We start from the raw sequence: 22,195 nt of genomic DNA, 5'->3' as shown, positions 1-22,195 counted from the left end.
CCGGGCCCGTGATATTTACAGAAGGACAATGCGATTACGAGAGGACTGCTAGTTATAGAGCTATGAAGCTCTTGGGTTGTGATGAAAAGCAAGGGGAAGATATTAAAACCTGAACCGTTTTGTAAAAAGCCTGCCTTTTGCTATCTGCACCTGCCTCCGAGAGAACCTCTGTGTCATGTAAATAAAGAGAGAAAGGCAGAGGGATGATTGCTTTGGAGGGAAAGAGACAGCAAAGGGAAGGAGGTGGGGAAAGGGGGGGGGGGGGGGGGGGGGGGACGAAGAAAGAGCGAAAAAAGGCTGGAAAATATGTCAGTGAAATGTACAGAGAAGGTAAATGGAATCTTCTGAAAAATGAAGGATGAAGCGCGGCGTATTGAAACCTGGGAGGGGGAACGTCGGGGGGGCTGGGGCAGAGATGGAGAGTGAGTGGGCGTGAGAGCGACAGAGGCTCAGTATTCAGGGGCAGAGCAGAGTTTTGGATGTGGCCGGTCAGACTTCAGCCCCCGAGTGGCTCCCCGAGCACACAAACCGCACGCAGCGTTTCCAGTATCATCGAGCGGCTTAGAACGAGCTGATCAAAATCACGGAGACGGTCCTGATGAAAAATCATGAACACAAATGTGGTTTTGTATTAAAAAACATAAAAGATTACATTTTTTAATATTTGAAAAATGGAATATCTGTCATGGGTTATGCTCTGATAACAGTTCAGTTCAGTGTTTTCTTTAGTGCTGCTGTGGTAGAAAGAAAAGATGATGAAATGTAATAACAACCAGGAACGATGGTAGCATGTTTGATTCTTCTGCTAATATTGATGCTTCATAGATCTGACTATAACATATCATTCTTTTAACGGGACAATTCAAACTTTTCACTGCATGCATCAGTGTGCAAACGTAATTTGAAGGACGTGTGCTTTTCTAAAATGTAAATTACTATTATACCAAAGGAACAAATGTGAAAAAAGTTATTTGAGTACGTGAAGTTTCCAATCCTTGTGTTTGTTCTGGTTTGCCTCCAAACCCGCATTTACCGCACTGAAATGTGTAATCCTGATACAAAAAAAGCTCTACGAGCCGTTTCCCAGGAACTTATTGGAGGCAACCAGCACTGCTGAATGAAGAGCCACATCGTTGAAGCTTTTGTCATCATATTCATTTCTGCATTAACAAAAGCCACTACCCACCGCTGCCAGTGCACAACCAGCGAATACAATAAACTTGCATCACCTACCTCCTTCTGGTGCGAACTAGTAATTATATCTGTGCTCGCATTCTGTGTATTTCTGCAGCAGGGATATGATTAACGCCATTGCTTTTCCACGTGTTTTGCTTTGAGAAGTCAAAATGCCTCCTGTGAAAATTGTTGCTCGGAAAGTCTCTCTTCAGCAGCTAATTTAAGTAAAAACTCCTGAAATTCTCCCAAAGGAGACATTTTGACATCTCACTTCAGAGAAAGCACCGGTGTAACAGATCAAATTAATGCTGGTTGAATTTCATTTAGCTGATCCAGAATCCAGATCCCGGTGAAATGGGCCCACTGTCACACGGTCATGGCTTACTGGGTCACAAGGATTGAACTGAACTGATTATTCCTTTATTGTATAAACACTCCTGCTATTGATGTGTCCATTATTTAAATGTCGAAACGTCCACTGTGAAAAAGCCCCGTTGTCGGCCAATCGGAGTCCATCGTTTTCTACCAGAGGCACTTTGAAATGCTCATATGTTAATTAATAGCTTCTCAGCTAAACACTTGCATTATTCTCCCAAGTACGTCCATTTATCTGATGACAAAACATCACAGATGGATAACTGGGACCGCTGCATACTTAAGGTTTCCCCATACAGGTCTTGCCTCTTAACTCCAATGTCAGGGGTCACTGAAGGTATCTTGTAATAGTTCGGGGGTCTGTGCACCGGACCACTTTCTCAGCTTGAAGGTCACAGCTCTCTACCACTGTTGAAGGCTGCACGGCCATTTTTCTCCTGCTAATAGAATTAGTAGGCCATCTGTTTTTGTGCGGTATGCCAGCCCGGAACCCCTGCTAATTATGTTATAATATCCCGTTCAACGGTAGTCGTCTTTTTAATATTCCCCCGGCAAACACTCCGGGGGCAGGCTCCAATAAAAGCAGGTGGCTGGAGACAAAGATGCAGGAACACAAACCCACACGCTCTCTTCTAATAAAATAACACAGTAGCTGTAAGTGTATATCTTACCCGAACTGGAAAATATGTTCAGAGGATGAGCCATGTTGCCAGGCGACTGCTGCCCGCGATGGCGTGCGTTGTCTGTGGTGACAGACAGATGGAGCGACGTGGTTAAGCCAAGAGGATGGAGTTACAGTCTGTGGGTGTGTGTGTGTGTGTTTGTTTGGAAGAGATCATTGTTGTTGTTTCCTGGCTGTCGTCACTGCAGCTACGACAGTAGTGTTTGCAGGCTGGCATTTTAGCACATCAGGGAGGTGAGCGACACCGTTTGATATCCTGGCCGCTTCCTCTTTTTTTTTTTTCGTAAAACGCTGTTACAAATCTCACCACGGCAACATATCTGCTATTATAGTTTAATTATGTGGATACTCTGGGTGGCCGGTGTTGCCATTCTTGTTTGCACCGTTGGTGCCTTGTAATATGACTTTCACATATTTTTTCTCAACAAGGCCTGCCTTTGTTTTGTTCTCGTTTCCTCTGCGTGCGCTTGTGTTCGCATGTTGACCTCGCTGCAGACAAAGTGAGACCCGAGCACTTACAGTGTGTCTCATTATTTAATTAGACTTCTGTCAGAGGGGGGTTGGAAATAAGGCTGCAAAGCACATTGTTGGTCCCTCTTGGTCCTCTGAATGAGGCCCACTATATTTCACACATGTTGCATCTTCTCTCTCGCAGATTCTGTTCACCGGGGACGTCACACGTTCCCTCTTCTGCGCGCGTCTGCTTGTGAACGTCTCCGCAGTCTGCCCAGCTTAGTAGATCCTCGTCTTACAGGTGGATGTTCATGTCATTTTATTATTTCATCATGCAACATCTGGGTCCGGAAGAGGCTGCTGAGGAGACACGATACACATGTTGGATTGAAATAGGATTCACAAAAGATGCCATGCTGCACACGTAAACATACTGGATATGTGCACACACAAACATTTAAAAGGCAAACACTCCATAATTACAGTATAATATTACAGATTCTAGAGGGAGTTTCTGCAGGATGCACAGTTCAAACTAAAGTGTCTCTCTCCAGAGCATTACATGTTCATGAAGACGCCACAGAAATTAGTTAAGAACAAATTTGATCAAAACTTTTTGCCCTGACCGGGCTTGTTTAAGATCATCCATGTTGGTTGGATTAATCTGCATACAGTGCAGCGATACATTTGTGCGCACATTTCAGGAGGCACTCTTGTCTCTTTTCACAATCTGGACTATATTCTGAGAGGGTCGCACCCTCCGGTGTTCAGCACTGCACAACATCATTGTGATTGGTTTAAAGGAAAAGAAAAAAAATGAAGGCTTTTTTTTTTTCAGCCCTGATGAATGATAATGTGTGCGACCCTTTAGCGCTGACACAGCCATGTGGCGATAGGTCGGTCTGCACAAGACTGTTAAAAGGCAGGTCGCCTCCTCACATAAGAATCAGAACCATTCTGTGAGTGAGGCCTGAATGGCTGCCCGGTCGGGGTGTACCCCGACTTTGCCCTTAATAGGATCAGCATTTAGAGATAATAGATGGACAGATGAAAGGCAGTGGCGTCTGTCTGATCTCAGTTTTTTCTTCCCAGGCGCCCTCCTCATTAGCTGTAAATCTTAAGAAATTGCGCCGAGAGGACAAAGCCATTTTATCTTCTCAAACCTCCCCCTTGTTAAATGTGAGCAAATTGCCCGCTGATTAACATGTTAGGAAGCTGGCCACATGCGTGGGCCTCTACTGTATAGCTGCGTAAGGGAGAGAGGGGGATTAATATCCTTTTGAATCTGACAGCGGATGCGCCACATTACTATGCTGCTGCTGTATCTGTGTGTCTGACCAGTTGTGTTGATTGGGATTTTTCCCCCAGACGTAACAGAACCTCTGACAGAATGCGAGGCTTTTGCCTACCGTCAGATGCCTGTCGGTAATTTGTGATTACAGCACAAGCAGACGCGGGTGGCGGGGATTAATTCAATCCAAACACACAAATCTGATTTCCTACATTTGCATATTAATGAAAAAAAAACATGGAGTGTTTTTGGCAGGTGGCAAAACAGAAAATGGTTAAAACTTAAGAATTTGGATATTTTTCCGCTCTTGTGTCTGGCGAGTTGAGGTCAGTGTCTGGTTTTGCATGTATTTGCATACATTTACATAGAAATGATCTCATACGATTGCAGATATTCCAGTGACTTTGTGCCTTTCCCCCCCCCCCGCCACTGTGTCTTGTCAAATTATTACCGTTAATACACTGACCACTCATTTGTAAAATTGCTGAGCAGAGTCCGTATGTGTATATTTCACAAACGCCGGCCGAACGTGACGGAGTAAGTCTGCGACCTTACTTCCTTTGTTACAGCGATGACCAGTTACTGGATGCTGTGTTGAAGATGATGGATTTGTTTGTTAATTAAAAAGAAATTAGTATCTAAATATAGCGATGTGAATGTATTAATATAATAACGGAGATTGCTCGCGCCCAAAGCAGATGCATTTGATAGAACACAGTAATATTTGGTGTTGTACAAATTACATTTTACATTCAAATGTGTTAACCTTTTAAATTCCTCTATGTTCTCTAGACCCAAATATTGTCGAAACTCACAAACTGTACCAATTCATGTCATAACAATTCTTCCAAAGTCTCGAAAAACTTTCGAAATCTTTTTTTCAGATGATGTGGTTCTAATCTGAAAACTATTGTAATATTTTTTAGAAATGCATCCTTTAGTTCATTTATATGTAAAAATTCCTCCTTCGAGTAAAGCTGGAACATCCTACAAAACCTACAAAAAAAACCTACAAAACGTTTTAAAATGTAGTGCAGGAAATGCGTAAAAAAAGGCCACGTAAAGCACTGCGAAGTTGTGCTAATGTGCAGCGCTTGACTTTAATTGCGCACCATTACGCAAAATCATGCCACACCATCACTAACCCACTAACAACGGCTGCCACGACGAACACTCTGGCCGTGATGAACATGTGGTATGTGGTCGTCAGCTGCGGATGCTGGCCGCAGGGCACGCACCTCATACATCACTTCCTCAACCCGGCTGAACGCTCCGCAGTCCTTGGGTCTAGATTGTTTGATTTCCTGCAGTCGAGACTGATTCATGCAAAAAGCCCCCATCTTTGCTACCAGAGTGGTAACTTTTCTCTGCAGCAGCCTTGAGTAAAGGCGCAGCCTCCGTTGCATTTGGATGTGGTTGTGGTTTATGAGCCAGGCGGCCAGCCCATTAAACCAGGCGCTCTTTTGTAAAGGTTGTCTGCCTCTTAAACGGTGTCATCTTTATTGATGTGTTTCGCTCTCAGGCTCCCTTCTCTCCTGAACAGGAATATGCGGTATGGCCCTGGTTTAAATTCACTCCTCCAACACGCGCTGTTTATTATGGCAGACAGGCCAGCTATCGAGCTATTGCTTCGGAAGGAAAAAAAAAAGCTGTCGGTTTGTGTGTTTGTGTGTGTGTGGATCCCAGCACAAAATGATATAACAAATTAATGTCTTCCTTTCATTGGCAGCACACACACACACACACACACACACACAGAGAAGCACACGCAGGACCCGCTCTGCATGCCACATCCTGCTTAGCCCTGACAATACAGCAGCTGTAAAAGCGGTCGCCTCTTTGATCGGACGCACAAATCACAGCAGGAGAGATGAGATGTTGCCGTCCCGCCGCTCAGAGACCTGGGTAGGGCCACGGCGGAGGACGAGCTGTCAGTCTCCTGCCAAGGGGAAAAAAAAAAAGAAGAAGAAGCGAAGTCACTGGTCTTCTGTAGCGTCTCTCTATGCATCAATGTCATTTTGCAGAAGGCTACTCTGCTGCACGGCCATTCATCTAGTCTTTATGTGTGAGAATGGCCCTCCAGGTTGGCTCCAGCATACTTATGAAGCCAACCTGCTGCCTGGATCTCGTCTCTTGTTTGGTTTTGCTTCCACGTTATCTTTTATGCTCCTTTCGTGCACGGTCACCTTTGACATCAATCTCTTGTGGTTCACCGAGGGTGGCCTTTCAGAGCCGTGGTTCCAATATAAATGTAATACACTGGGTAATAACTCTGGCTAAGTATTGATCCTGTGGGATTTCTAGACTGTGTTAAGTACTCCATCTCCTCGGCTTCAATCTCTACATGACAGTGTTTGTATGTAAGTGGTTATTCTGTGGTGGCGGCGCGAGCACGATCACGGCCCGCACACACACACACACACACACACACACACACACACACACACACATCAAGCGGACTGTGTTGGCTTCGGAGGCGTGGATGAGCAGAGCCATGGGATGGAGGCGCAAGCCTTATTAGCACTATCAGTGCTCGCCATGCTGGTGGAGTCTGTCCCCTACATCAACGCCCCCCCGGCCATGTTCCCCAGAGCTGGTAATGACTGCTAATTGTGCCACGGCAGGGGGGCGCTGATAAAAATCAGATATCACCCGCCATGCCATGCGACTGCACCCCCCCCCCCCCCCCCGCTAGGAGGCCGGTGGCCCCTTCATCTGTCAGCTCCATCTAACAGGAAGCTGACCCGACAACTTCTGTGTGTTTGGGGAAAGCAGCCCAAAAAAAACGTTTCACACAGTTTGACAGGTTTTTAAACACATCCATGTTGTGTCAATGATTTTAACACACTGGAAAAATGTCCTCACTAAACATGAAATCAGCAACACAGGAAAGTAATGAATGGAGACTATTTAACCCCTTACTAAAATTCAGCACATACCCAAATCACAAAGGTGTTTTATTACATGTTCAGCTGCAAACACCATTTAGTGGAGTAATCTTGAACTGAGCACAGAATATCCTTATCCCCCTGCGTGTCAATGTCAATGTCAATTTTATTGATATAGCACCTTTAAAGGCCAGTGGCCAGCCAAAGTGCTTTACAGGATAAAAACAATCAGCATCAATAAAACAATACAAGCAAACGTAAAACAAACAAACAAACAAAAAACAGTAAAACAGTAAAAGGCAAACAGATAAAAGATCCAATGCAGGTGACTTAACTCAGCCAAAGGCCAATGTGAACAAGTGAGTCTTAAGGATAGTTTTAAAAGTGGAAAGGCTCGTCGCAGACCGCACAGAAAACGGCAAAGCGTTCCACAGTCTGGGAGCTTCTACTGCGAAGGCTCGATCTCCCTTCGTTTTTAGGAACGGCCGAGGAACGTTCAGAACCAGCTGGTCAGCTGACCTCAGGGCTCTGGAGGGTTGATGTATATTAATAAGGCTGGATAAATATTCTGGGACCAGTCCATGCAGAGACTTAAAAACAAATAAAAGATTCTTAAAACCAATTCTGAACCTAACCGGAAGCCAGTGGAGAGAGGAAAGCTCTGGCGTTATGTGCCCATGCTTCTTTGTCCCGGTCAGGAGACGGGCTGCTGCATTCTGCACAAGCTGTAGACGGTTGAGTTCAGACTGGCCGATACCGACATACAGGGAGTTGCAATAGTCCAGGCGCGAAGCGTGTGCTGTAATCTTGAGTTTATTCTTGCTTTGTTGATGTAGCCGGGGGGGGCGGTGCGTTTGGGGAGTGAGTTTACCCCGCTATCTCGCACACGGCTGTTGCTCTGCGTCCACACGGCGATACCAGCCGATAACGTCGCCGTGACTGACGTAATCTGAAGCAAAATACTGAAGTTACTGTTATGTTTTCGTTATTATTTATTCAAATTTTCGATTGATTAAAACATTTGTATTGCCCTGACTAAATAAAAGGCCCTTTAAATGAGTGATGTTGTCAAGATGGCGGGGAAGGCACGACTTAAATGCAGAGTTTTCAAAAAAAACAAAAAAGACTTAAATGGTCAAAATTTCCATAGACAAAAAGGCCAAGAGAGAAAACTGCAGACATGAGCCAGGAACACTCTGACGTGGACTTCCGGACAGTTAACAATGACGCGACCAGTGACAAGAGACACACATAGGGAGGTGCAGGTGATTGGACACAGGTGGAAACAATCATGACACGGCAGACAATCACAGGGGATGACAGGACAAGGCAGGAAGTGAAGTTACCCAGGAAGACAAGAGGCAGAAAACTACAAAATAAAACAGGACATGAACCCAAACCGTGACAGATGTCAGAACTGCCTCCATGGCAACAATCTCTAATTCATAGGAGCTGTTTGTTAACACAAGATAAAATGTTTTAATTGGCCAATCAGAATGGATTAATCAACAGAGCTCTGTAATGATAATGCATTGATCATTACCTTTATTTATGACCAGATTTTTAATTGACACAAAATCACATTTTAATATTAGGGATTAATGCAGAAAAATGTGTGAAAAGGAAACAATAAATGCTGTGATGCTAGATGAACCTTTATGGGTCTTTACTAAAGCACAACTCCCTTTCTACTTAGATGTCACAATTAGTAGTTTTTCAAGTTGAGTATTTCAAACAAACCACCAATGCTGCTGCTGCCAGGATGAAGACAGGCTTTAGTAAAACAATTATGGGAAAGCACTAGGCGTGTTGTAAATATAGAAAGCTTTAAGAACCAGTTGCCTCATTAAGGGGGAGTTGCTTCTGTAAAAATAATCATTACTGTGAGTAAATGCACAGATCCGTGCGTTGCTTTGGTACCGATGGTGAGAGACGACAATGTGGTCTCTCACCTCCACCAGTCCACATCCCCTTGTGTTTGGCTCAGAGGTTGCCGGACAAAATGGGGACATAGCTGACAAGCTAGGGATATACATTCTCTATATCCTCGGGCCTACGCGCCACATTTTCCTGAAGTGCCAATTATAATGCCAGCGGATGAGAGATCAGACGTCCGCCTGCAACGCTGTGATGAGTTTCTTTTGCCAACTCCGTGGCATATTTCATTTGGAATGGGATTTGGCAGAGGGGAGAAGGTAATGTTCAGATGAAGTGGCCTGACCTGTTTCTTTGTCCTGCGTTAGCTCTGCCATATCGCTCCATCTTTCATTTCAGCGAGGAAATTTTCCCTCTTGTTTCAAACCCAATTTTTCCCAAAACTCCCTGCGTCAGCAGCAGCAGCCCCGGCGTCGGGCCAGTTGAAAGCACCGTCCAATTAAACTCTCATATCCATGCAGAAAAAGAATAATTTATTTCTCTCCTGCATTTTGCCCGCTCAATTCATCATTATTATTGTTTCCTCCTATCCTCAATTACCTTTCTCTTTCTCCATTACACTGCCTGTTTAAAAAGTGAACATGCCTGAGTACAATATGAAATACTAATTAAAAACAAATTGTGGACAATTTTTGATCAGCCGCATTTTTTCAGTGTTTTTTCTTTACCTCCTCTCTGTCTCCCTGCAGCAGATGGCTTTGGTCAGAGGTGGACAGCTAACAGACGACCCTGTTACTCTCCTTAGGGCACCTGAGCCCCGCCCTGGCCTGCTTGCCCCCCCCCTCTCACCTCCCACCTCCATGTCCCACTACCAACCGCTTCCACAGCTCTCGCACAGCCCTTTTTACACCTACAGCCCTCTCTGCTGCACCAGCGCACCACCAAGCTCCTGAGCGTCCCCCTCCCTTCCCCTCTTCTCTGGGCTGCCCCCCTCCCCCCGGCCCAGTGGTGCAGGCCTTCTGGACGGAGCAGATGGTAAGAGAGGAACGAGAGGAGACGTCCTCTAACCTGGGAGTCCAGCCAGACCTGGCCCACAGCAAACGCCTGATGACTGCTTAATAGACCTGGACTGCAAGAAGTCGTCTTATTCCTTGTGCCTGTGTGTGTGTGTGTGTGTGTGTGTGTGTGTGTGTGTGTGTGTGCACATGGCAATGTGTTTTTTAAGTCAGTGGTATTGGAATGTTTGTTAGGCTGAACCCAGGACTTCAGAAAAAGTCAATTAACAACATTTAGCCTTTGAAGGAGACCACATTCTTTCAAGTCTGAATAATGTCGGACCAACGTTTGGCTTATCAGAGCGCAGTCTGTTAGTCATGTGGTCTAAGAAAGCAGCTTTAACATGGAAACCCTCAAATTCAGCCTTTCACATGCAAATCAATATGCATATTTCTTCATTTCAAAGAGGTGAAATCAGGACAAATAGATTAAGACATGTGAACTTCAATGCTATAAATAAACTGGGGTTTAAATATAAATTTGTCCCGGATTTCCTCCCGTAGACATTTTCTAAATGTTCAATCTTGCCTGTGTTACATATTTATTTAAATTATAGCATAACTACCAGCTGAGAAGTTTAAATTTGTAGATTCAAAATGATATTAATTAGATTTGTGTGTTTGTGTGTGTCTCACACCTTTAATTAAATATCTAAACAGTTTCCATGGTAACATTGCACGTACTTTGACTAAAGTTGAAGATACAGTGTGCTCCTCCAGCTGCTAAGGTCATGCACTGGAAATGTTTTGATGTTTAATAGGTGCGTTGAGTCTGCAGCTTAAAAGAGTTCAGAGGCAAACTTTGAACTCAAAAACTCATGCGACTACATGTTTTGAATCTGTAAGAGAGTCTAAGTCAATCTGCACGAGCGGGTGAGTCGGGCGACGAGTGCAACGCAATGGATGTGTGTGGATTGAGAGATGTACGGTGTTGGAGATACACGCGTCCCAGAAGAGAAGAATTTTCAACTGTAGCCGGCGGAGAATAAACGTCTCTACCAAAAATCTACCTCGGAGAATTCTCCAACCCTGATGAGCCTTACATCTGTCAGTCTGCTCCCTAATACCCAGCGCTGTGGGTACGGGGCACCTTCATTGCAAAAAAAAAAAAATCACATATTCTGTCTCCATGTGGCAGAGTTTTCAAAGCGTATTCATGGCTATTCCATAAAATGCATTTAAAATTCAGTAACACCACAGGGACGGATTCAATGAGCTCAGCCTAGTTTCCCTCATTTGCCCACCGAGTCCAAACGGATTGTTGTTCTCCCCAGACGCTGCTCCTCTCCAATCTCTTCCTGTTATTAAATATTCAAATCTCAACTGCAATCACTCTGTTTAGCAAACACTCAGGGGACCCCACCAAGACCATTAAAGCAGAGATGATTGCGATAGCTTGTTTTTTTTTCTCTTTAGTTTTGTTTGCCTCCTATGGCCGACATGCTAATTGCTGAAGGATCGCCGGTTAATTGTCCCACCGTCGTGGAGCTTTTTCCATCATCTCACTTGACGTGACACTTTCATCTGAACATTTTCATTCTCTTCCCCTTGTTCTTTTTTCTCTGTCTCATGTTTGCATGAAATTACTCAGCTCACCAAATGTGCACACACATGGTTTAACACTCCCACACCCTTCCTCCTTTGATCTTTTATTCTTAGGTCTTCACCATCAGATTATACGGAGGCACATCGAATCTTCCGTTTCCCTGTTTTACATCATTTATCATTATCGTCCGTTGTCTCTTTTCCTCTGTGGCAGATTGTTTCTCATCCGACTGTCGTGCTGTCCTCCAATAAGTCATTTCTGTGTGTTTATTAACGCCGGCGCACACGTCATCCAGCCGATCTCCAGCTGTGCACTAGCGCAGGAAGGGGCCTCTTGTGGCCCCTGTGCGACCCCACGCTCAAACACGCGGACTGCAATGCCCCCCCCCCCCCCGCCTCACCCAACTGCCTGAGGAGCACGCCTGCTCGCTCCGGAGGTGATGCTAATGGGAGATTTAACTACATTTCCCTCCTTCCTTCACTCCTCGTCTCCTCTCCTACTGGTGCTGCGGATATGAGCCTGGAGCAAACACAGGGCACTCTCATTAAGGGACTTGTGCTGGTATTAAATTCGCTGTTATTAGAGAGGCCTGCTTTCATTTCACTGGCACAGCAAACCACAGACACCCGCAGGAGACTCAGGGTGAGGACTAGATTACACTCATACACTCAGATGGCTTTTTGCGTGTGTGCGCTTTTGTGTGTGTGTGTGCGCATGTTTTTTTTTGCGGGCCCGAGCTATAAAGGGTGTTTAGATAAATGGGAGTTGCATCCGTGTGGCAATTGCATCAAGAGATGCCAGTTTTAAAATAATAGAGTGAAATGTTGCTGGGCAGAGGGCATTGCTTTAATGGCAGAGTTCCCTGCTGTGTTTTGGCTCCCTTGCAGAGAGGGAGGAGGGAGGAGGGAGGGGGGGGGCGCATTTTTCACATTACTGCTCACTCGCTGCCTTACGTGTCGAAGATGAACAAAATCAATATACATACAGCAACAAAGACTCTGGGCTCCACAAAATCAATGCTATTTATTTGACGCAAGACGCCACAGCAGAATGTGTACAAATGCCTCTCCGATTGTGTGAACTTGGTTCGCTTCCAGAGTGCCGCATGTGGAACGCGTGGCCTGTTTCGTCCTCGCCGCCTGCCGACACCGCGCCTGTCAGCCGCCCCTCTGGGCACAGCCGGCCGAGTGACGGCAGCGAGCCAAAGTGACTCCGACAAGGGAACTCGCATCAAATTACCTGACAGTTACCTCAACAACCTCCACTGATACTGCCGCGTCGCACGCTTAAGGAGATTACTGAATGGATTTAGTGAATGTGAAACGCTCCACGATACGAGCGTCTCCTTATTTTTTATTTTGCCCTGCTTTGAGGCAAAGGAGCCTTTCCCGGAGATATGCCGCTAGATATGCCGCTTGGCACTTGGCTCATTCGGGAGAGGACGACAGAACAGGTGGCAAAGAGGCGAAAGCAAGTCAGAGCGAGTGCATGCTGCGAATATAGGTGTCCCGGTCGCCTGCAATGGCATTAGGCCGAGAAAAAGAAAGAAAAAAAAAAAACGCCTTTTCAAACACAATTATATTTGACAAATAGTGCAGGAGGACCCCATTTGACTGGACGTATGTGTTGTGGTGTTTGCGATTGTCGTTCATGGCGGCGGGCCTTTCTGCAGTGTGTTCAGACGTGACTGGGACTCATTAGAGGAGCAGAGCGTCCGTCACGCTTGCGTCTTAGCTGTCTGTGTGCCGGTTCATCCAGCGGGGGGACTCGGGGAACGTGGGCCCCCGGACGAGCCCCTCCATCCGGCCCGCTCCGTCCTTCCTTTCCTCTCTCCACACTCGTTTGCCCTGCTGCTCTCTCCTTCATCCGCCCCCCCCCCCTCCTCTCTTCCATCTCTCAACAGGAATTCATGTCTTGTGATTCACTGAAGCCCATTATCAGTTCCCCGCCGACCTCCATCCCCAGCCAGCCTCTCGGCAACAACACACAACCACTCGATCAAAGCCCCGAGAGGCCGGCAGCTGGATTGATGCTTATCAAAGAATCCATTGTTGTTGACCTGTGTTGCCAATCCCAGTCATCCTGGGCCGCGCAGTCATTCTCTCGTTGTGTTCTTTCGCTGTGTCGTTAACAGGAGGTCGTCTCTGCTCCGTTTCAAACAATCTCTAATCATAAAAAAATAGTACCGGGTGTGCCAGACGGCCCTGACAGGTGCAGCTGACATTCCCTCATAATGTAGTTTCAAATCCTCCATGATGGACGTCGGAGCCTGCAGACCTACAAAGTGACAAGAATGATCTCCGGAATAAAAGCTGCACAGACTAAACCCCCTTTTTGTATTGATCGTGTTTATTATTGTGTTATTGAACTTCCACACAGATGAGCCTCACAAATTAAATGTGAAGACCGATCATTTCATAATACGTTGAAGATGGCAAAAGAAACTGCACCTGGATTAGCGGATAAATTGGGTTTATAAGCTTATAAATAAGCTTGCCCTTTTTGTTCTTGCTTTCTAAATAAAAAAATGCACAGTTGGGGGAAGTTGATCAAAGTATTGGGCATTAGATGCAATGTTGTCCAAATAGGGCCTTTCCCGTCTTTATACTAATGAACAACAAAACATGTAATCTTTTATCCTTCGTTCCATTAATCCTTTACACTCCACTTGTCGAAACCTGTTAAAATCCGTCCTTCCTCTCTGCATCCATCTATCCATCTTCCACACATGAGAATTTGATCATTTCCCCTCAGAGCCGTACGGCTCCACGCTCAGACCAGCAGGACCAGCGCTGTGTCAGTGTCAGATCTCCACTCATGTGTGGAGCAGCTCACACACCAGCTCCATCTTTCCCGGCACCCTGATTCTCTTCTCTCTGTTTCTTTTATTTCCCTCCTCCTCCACGTCCCTTTCTCTGTCTGTCTCCCACCTAGCTGTCTTTTTGCAGCCGTTTTCTTCTCCTTTCATAAAAAGCGAGATTACCTCCCCTCCTCGGGCTGAGGCCGATATTTCATTTCCAAATCACTGGGTCTTACAGTTGTTCTCTATGTCTTTTTCTTCAACGTACCGAGAGACACACCACAACAAAGGGAAGCCGACACACAATGGGCACGTTGGCGTATAAGGGGACGCGGCGTCTGAGGGGCCGAGGCCTCTGTGGTGCTCAAATGAGAAAGGACATCGCTCATTTCCAACTTCAAATTGCCTCGCTCTCATCTTTGACCCTTCGCTTGACAGCCCCACTCGCGCGATTCACCGGCCGCACACGCGTGCACAGAAAACAAGCGTTTTTTTTCGCGGGCAACACGTGTGAGCAGGTACACGCACACACACATACGTCAGAGACTATACCCAATACTTTACCCTATACCCAAATCCGTTAACGCACATTACAAAGACCAGCCTGCCGTTTGTATAACAGTATACCGCTGTTGGACGCCATCCCGTCTCCATGGCTACGAGCTGATGTTTACCGGCTAAACTGCTAAAAAGTAATGGCTACCCGGGAGGCAGAGTGATTGATGGCGCTTTGCCACAAGGGTGGGGGGAGGGGGTCAGGTGAATTGTGGACACCGCTGGGTGCAGCAGAGTCATCTGTATGACATTTCACCTCGCGGGAGCGGGGAGGGGGCGGGGGCGGGGAGAGGGCGGGGGCGGGGGGGGGGGGGGGGGGGGGGCGTGTCCTCCATCAGCTTCAGTGATTTCCCTCCCCTCTCTACCGTCTGTCAGATTGCCCTGTGGAAACGGTCCTGCTCATATAACTTCATTACTTTTTAATGCAGCCGTAATTACTCGGGCATGTTGTAATTGGACAGAGATATGAGAACAATAAAGGATGTCAGGACTGAGAACAGGATTTTAATTGTGGGTTAACGATATTTATTTTTGCTCCGTGATCCTTTTTTTCCTTCCTCGTGGTTGCTCGGCGGTGTGGGCTAAATGCGTTGGATCTCCTGGGAGAGCGAGAGGGGTGCTTACCTCTCCGCTTTCCCCCCTCTGCCTTTTTGTCGCAGAGAGGCAGCACATTAACCTCGGATCCGATTAAGGGCTGTAACGGAGCCAGGTCGGCGAGTGGCCAAAGCTCCCGGGCTGCTCATGGGCCCCTCCGGGCTCAGATTAGGTCTGACCCCTGACCGACGTGTCAGTAGCAGATAATAAGCTTAGCTTTATCAGCCCCATTTGTCTCCCCGAGGGGTCCACCGCGGCAGCCTCACCTGGCTGCGTCCAGCGGGTGTAAACTCTGGGAGCGGCACGGGGGTTAATGCTCAGATAAGAATCGCGTTCTTTATCGGCTCTTACTGGAGGCTCCTCGGCTGAGAGCGGCTCTGGGAGAAACACTGTTGATACCACCACCTCCCCACCCTCCCAACCCGCAACCCCAGGGGGCTGATAGGCGGGGAAGATGCACTTAGGAACGACGGGAGCACTATTCATAAAGTCATAATTGTGTCTCTCGCAATAGCCCCCGTTCGTTTGTTACATGTTGAACAAGCCGGAGAGGATTGAAAGAAAAAAAATATTTCTCTCACCACATCACAACAGTTTCCCAAACAACACATTAGACGTGCATTTACTTGTTTATGTATATATATATATACTTTTTTAGTCTCTGTTATGTCTCATGAGTCACAACTACATTTTGCCACTGCCGTCTTTTTCAAAATGATATCGATCGGCCCGAGGACGAGAGCTGCACTCACAGATCAAAACAAGGTGACTATCCTTGTTGACTGGCCCGCGGGGAGACGGCCTCATTCTCAGGGAACATGTTTGTTTTTCTTTTGTACCTGTTCTAGAGGTCCGTGATGATCCGCGAGCAAGTAAATTGGAGTAATGAAAGAGGTTTGCGTGTAGTGATTAATTATAAATGTCATTTAGTGTAATTACAGCTATAATTCCAGACACCAAGTGATGCTAAATTGAAGGTTAAAACTGGGCTGCAGTCGACACTGATTTCTGATTTCCCTTCAGACATCGACAACAAAACAGAGTTATGTGAATATCCTTTGATTTGTGAGCAAATGATACACCGTCAACAATAGGCAAGAGATGGACTGACAAAAGGGGGAAAAGACGAGGACAGAGGAGGTGAGAGGGGAGTTTCACATGCTAATCGATTATTCTGTTCGCTCACCTGTGGTTTGCATGCGATGCTGATGCTGAGGGGATTATCAGGCAAAGAGGGAAGAAATGATGAGGAGATGAGTGAAGCTGCTAGATTAATATCCTGCCACGGCAGCCCAGGGAGAGATTAATTTCCTCTTTACCACCATTTAAAACCAGGCGCATGCATCGGGGTCAGGAGCTGCTTTAATGGAGAGAAGGAGAGGGATCCGTTCTGCACGCCACGGGGGCTGATGGGTAAGGCGAGGGATATCGTTGGTCCGTTGGTGAACCCGGGACCGGTCCGCCTGAGCGCCTTTTACCCTGCGTGTGTGTGTGTGTGTGTTTGTGTGTGTCTGAGCAAAGGTGTGATTGATTGGATCTCTGAGTGCATGTGCCACTGGGAGGCAGAAGAAAGGACCTAAGAGTGTGCAGGCATGTGAGAAGATTGAAACTTTGTGTGTGGTGTGACACGCTTCTTAAGATTTCATTTGATTAAATCAAAGCGCTGTCACTGTAACCAATGAGAAAGATGATCCTACTGCTATTTCTGCAATATTAGGCTGATGAAAATGATGGTGTTATCTGCAGCCTATGCTGCTTGTCGTGGGATATTTGGTAGAATTGGGATCAGGGAAGTCATCATTGGAGACTTAATTGGATATGGACGGAACGGTGGGACTAATTGGACAATATATAGTGTCGAGGGATCTTCTCATGCAGTTTTTTCAGTGATCAGTAAATCTGCAATCTATTACATTAAACAACACAAATAATGCTTAAATTTCCAAAAAAGACAGCAGCACTTCCCTCATTGGCCGATTATAAGCATCACTTGTACTAAAGGGTTTGTAGCGCACGTAGTCGTAAGTGAGTGAGTGTTATACGAGTTACATTTGCTAACAATTAGAGAACATTAATGAACAGAATCGTTAACTCTTTAATGCTTTTTTTTAGCTCACACTATGAATGTGAGGTGTATCCCTTTTAAAAAGCGAAAAACTAAGATTTACTCATCATCCAAAAGTGTCACTAGAGAATAAAGATATATAATGGTAAAAAAAAAACTAGTATTTTTACAGAACTCATACATTTTCAATATTTTTATAGAAATAGCTGCAGAATTTGAGTGAATCCTTTAGGGAATCTTAGGGAGCTCTTATAATGAGGGTTTTCTAATGCCTTTAGCGTGAGAGGAATTGCACGGCTCAATCTTCCCGGTTTACATTTTGGGTTTTGTATCGTGCCTTTAAAGTCCTCATTTGTCCGATGCGAGTCAGGCCCTGCTGGTTATCGCATTCTGGTTGTCAGCTCACCACTCAAGTGCTCAGTCATTAGTTAGCTGCCATTATAAATCTTCTCTCTTATTAGAAACGCGGAAAGCTCAATAGCTGGAAATGCAGCCACTCACAAACACTCTATCAAACCGTTGCCTCATCGATCGCCCCCCCTCTCGTCTCATTCACCTGGGCTCAGATAGATGGACCTCGGAGTGTCAGTCCTGCAGGAGTCAGATGCTGCGGCGTCTGCCTCCTCGGAGTTGCTTCTTGCGGCAACGGCTCTGCTCAAATGTCAAAGTAAACGAGCTGGCCGTGGCTGCGCTTTTACCGAAGGCGCTCATCAGGCCGCTATCTCCACCTGGATTGTTGCTATCTTATATAAACCACACAAACGCAACCGACCCCCCCCCCCTGCCCGAGCTCCCGTGGCTATCCGAGGCCCTGGGGGTCATTTGCTCCCTTATAGGTTTAATTAAAGCGCTGTTAATTATTTATTCCGCTCCGGGAGGCAAGTCCATCCTTGGCCTTCAGTTCGATCAGTGGGTGACTTGTTGAGTGCAGAAGAAGAAGAAGGGCCAAAGCTAATCGTTACTCTCTTTGTATCCCACATAGACTGAATGCACACAGTAACCACACCCTTTGTTTTTCAAAGCAAATACATTGTTTGGTATTTTAAGCAACTAAAGATTATGGTAAAAAAACAAACAACGTGTTGTAATATTTTCCGGTCCGAATTTCTGCAATTCATTTCTGACTTTGACTGAAAAATAATGCCAATGCTTTTTTTTTTTAATCGGCATTTTTAAAATGATAAATAAAGTTGTAATTTGTGAAATGTTTACTGGCGTCATTTTTTATTGTATTAAATCCACTCCCTAAAAATAAAGATGTGTTACACTATTTATGTTTAGGCAGCAACCACACTTGGTGAAGGTTAATGAAAGATTGCGCTTGTGTGAAAGACAAGACAAGTTTACTTTAGTAACGCATAATAAAACCACAATCTTTTCGCACCGTCTTTATGACTTGCACACTATTAAAAAATGCAGCACATCCTAAAGAGAAGAAATAAAGCCCGGGAACATAATACAGGCACTAATTACATAAAGCGTTTGTCGGAAAATGAATAGCATATAAATGTAATTTATAGGACACAGGATAGAACCTGGGTGTTGTATCCGTCTGACTGCTCCTTTTTGGACTTTATCGGTTGCTGCATTCTCAGTATTTAAATGGGAACCATTGCATCATTGCTGATAGAAATAGTGGCCAAAAAAGAACAAAAATTAAGGTAAGAAGAGTCCTGAGCCAGGGAGCCAAAAACGTCTCCAATCGAAATGAAAAGATTGTGTCCATTACCTATAAAACAGAATAAAAGATAGATAGAAGTCCTCCCATTTGAACAGCTGGTGTTTCATTTTGTTTCTTCATAAGTTACAATGCAATAAATCATTAAGCTAAATCGTTGTCAGTTGCGTCAATTATTTAATTGTTTAATTAAGTGATTGTTTCAGCACACAAGTTAAGTTTCAATCTTGCAGGTTTTCTAATCGGTGTGCTCCGTACCTCGTTACAACTCACTTAACAACGCTTGCACACTAAGCAGTAACAGCTCGACTTGCTCATGCGGGACTAAATGAGTGTGGGTGAAATGCATGAACTGTACCTCACCAGGCTGTGAAGTATTTTGATTGCTTCCGTCCCGGTCTGCTCCGCCCCTGACCAGCTCCCCACCTCCACCCCCTGGGCTGAGGGGGGGGATAATCACTCTAATACCTGTAAGTGGCGCTCCGCCTTGATGCCAGCATGGGAGGAGAAGGAGGAGGAGGCGGCGGCACCCGACCTTTTAAACCGATTCCAAGGCCGCGGGGCCATGTGTTGGACAGATATCACTCTGGCAAACGGCACTCCCCTCCTCCCCCCTCTCCCCCCCCCCCACAAAACAGTTCCTCCTATCCCACAATCCTTAGGGGACTCGAGGATGCATTGATTGGTTGAGCTGTTTGCCCCTCAGACGGATCGATAGTTGCCGTGCTCTCCTGGTGCTGTGCTGGAGGGGGGAGGCCGGGTAGACGCTCGTTTGCCAGTTCCCATGGGAACCGCTCCTCGTCCCACCAGATGTGCTGCTCTGAAGTCCGACTTGATGTTTTTTTCCTCAAAGTTTCTGGATCAACCTTTGAGGACAGTTAATATTGTGTCAAACAATACATTGTTTCATTTCCAGTAAAAAAAAAAGGACAGTGTCCATGTCGAAGGCTATCTTGATTATTATTGTTTCTTTTTCCTTAAGACAGATGATATCAGTGTGTGTGTGTGTGTGTGTGTGTGCGTGCGCGCTCTTCGGTAAAATAATGAATTTCTGTTGATTAAAAATTCTCTCACAGCGCGGGGGCTGAAACCATATTGATTTCCATTAAAAGTAATCAAACTTTTCATGCTACCAGATGTGTGTGGGAATCTCTTTTTTTTTTTTTCCTCAATGCGAAAAAGCTATTTGACTCCTGCTTTTAGAACGTCCAGCAATCTACAAAGAAGAGTTTGAATTATCACCTTCATCAATCAGTTCACCAGTGCCCTGCTCTAACATCAGCTGTTAAAAGTCCAAACCCTGATCTCGGGGAAAGTATTGGCGTGGCATCGCTGAGGCCGTGAAAACCCTGGAAAGATTAAGGCTGTATCTTCTGATTCATCAATCTCTAAACCAATAGCCCGGAGTTGTCACTGACATGAATCTCCCCTCAGTACCAGCCCTGAATCGTTTCAAACATCAATTTCCCTTCTATTAGACTCTCACTGTCTGCTCCATGGCCATGTCTTCTGGTTGGAGTTATGGGTGGTGGGAATGGGAGGGGGGTTCGGGGGGGGGGGGCTGTCGACGGATGATAGAGACGTGGCGGGGAGGAGCGTGGGCCGAAGTTAGAGCAGGCGGAGATATGCTTGGCATTTAGGGAGGGGCACGTGAGGAGTGGCTGTATCCGTCACCCCCCCTGGCCCTCGAGCCTCCGCCCTGTGGTTCCCGCCGCTCCGTCAGCTCGTGCTGGTGGCTCGTAAAGAGTCCAGCGCATCCCTATGTTCAGGTCGTAAAACCAAATTAAAATATTAAATCTGTCAGAGCCTGTCCTCGTAAATAAAGCCATATATTACTCCTCCATCCATAAAAGTGAAAAAGGGTCGAGGCTTTTTTTTTTACGAGGAGGAGAGAAGCCGGCCTATTTCGGGTGCGATTACAAAAAAAGCCAGCTCATCACTGCCTCCACCTGTGGACTGAGCTAATTATTCACCCCGCGCAGTGACGGAGAGTGAGGAAGGAGGGAGGGAGAGTACAAGGCTGGGCTGCAGATGGAAAGACTCTGGGACAATTTGACTGCATTTCTTTAAATCTGTATCTGTCACTTGAAAATGCAAAAAAAAAGGTCGTAGATCAAAATGAAATATTTGAATTTTGGCAGCACATTTTTCACAAGAAATAACCCCACATTTATGTGTAGAATTGCTTGTATCTATGTGACGGATTTATGAACTTATGGCCAGTACATGAAAGGTTTCATATTGAATTCACACATGTAAGATCACTGCGTGACCTGATGATGCCGTACACGCGCTTAACCCCCCCTGCTGACAATTATACGTTTAAAATGAATAAAAGTACAGATAAATAACTTTGAGAAACGTGATAAATAGATGAATATTAGTTAAAAATAATTTTTTAATGGTATCCACATTTTTTCTGTTAGTGTTGAAGTATTTGTATAACCTGTAATTAAGTATTAGTGCTTACTCTTATACTTTGGTACCAATCTTGTGCCAAACGAACATTAGTTGAACCTTAATAGGCTCAATTAACAACTAGGAAAATCAGGCCCCTGTTTCACTGTGACGTTTGTTTTCTGATAATATGATTCAGTAATTTGCATTGTTTACCCACAATATCAACTGAATTGAAAAGGGCCTGCGGGTGGATTCTCACATCCTAACTGTTGATACTTTAGTTGTGTTCAGTGCGTGCCTAGTCAGGTCTCGGGAAAATTATATTTGAATAACACAAAACTGTAATGTCTTGTACATTTCGAGGGAATGCATTTCAGAGGAGGACTGCCGAGGGAACAACTTCTCACTCAAGGACAACTTGACATGTGGACAAAAGGAGCTGGGGATTGAACCACCAACTTCACACAGCAGCAGCCGCCCCACGAAAACAACCCCGGCCCGAGAGTGATAGCTAACGGACACCTTGAAATAACCCCGGGCAGACGACAGAACTTTACCAGGCATTACTGCCAACAAAAAGTGCCATCAGGCAGCTATCGCTGAAACGGCTGTACATGCTGACTTATTGACATGGTCACTAGAGGGCTCTACTCTGCCTCGCCTATTTCAATCCACAGTTGACCAGCCCGTGCTGGCGGTCCACTCCAGTGGTCCCCGAGATCCGAGCCATTAGCATTAGCAAGTGGTGGGGATGTTGGGACG

Source organism: Gasterosteus aculeatus, chromosome 11 (genome assembly GCF_964276395.1).
Source record: "Gasterosteus aculeatus chromosome 11, fGasAcu3.hap1.1, whole genome shotgun sequence".
NCBI classification, from domain to species: Eukaryota; Metazoa; Chordata; class Actinopteri; order Perciformes; family Gasterosteidae; genus Gasterosteus; species Gasterosteus aculeatus.
Note: the sequence above shows the minus strand (reverse complement) of the source record.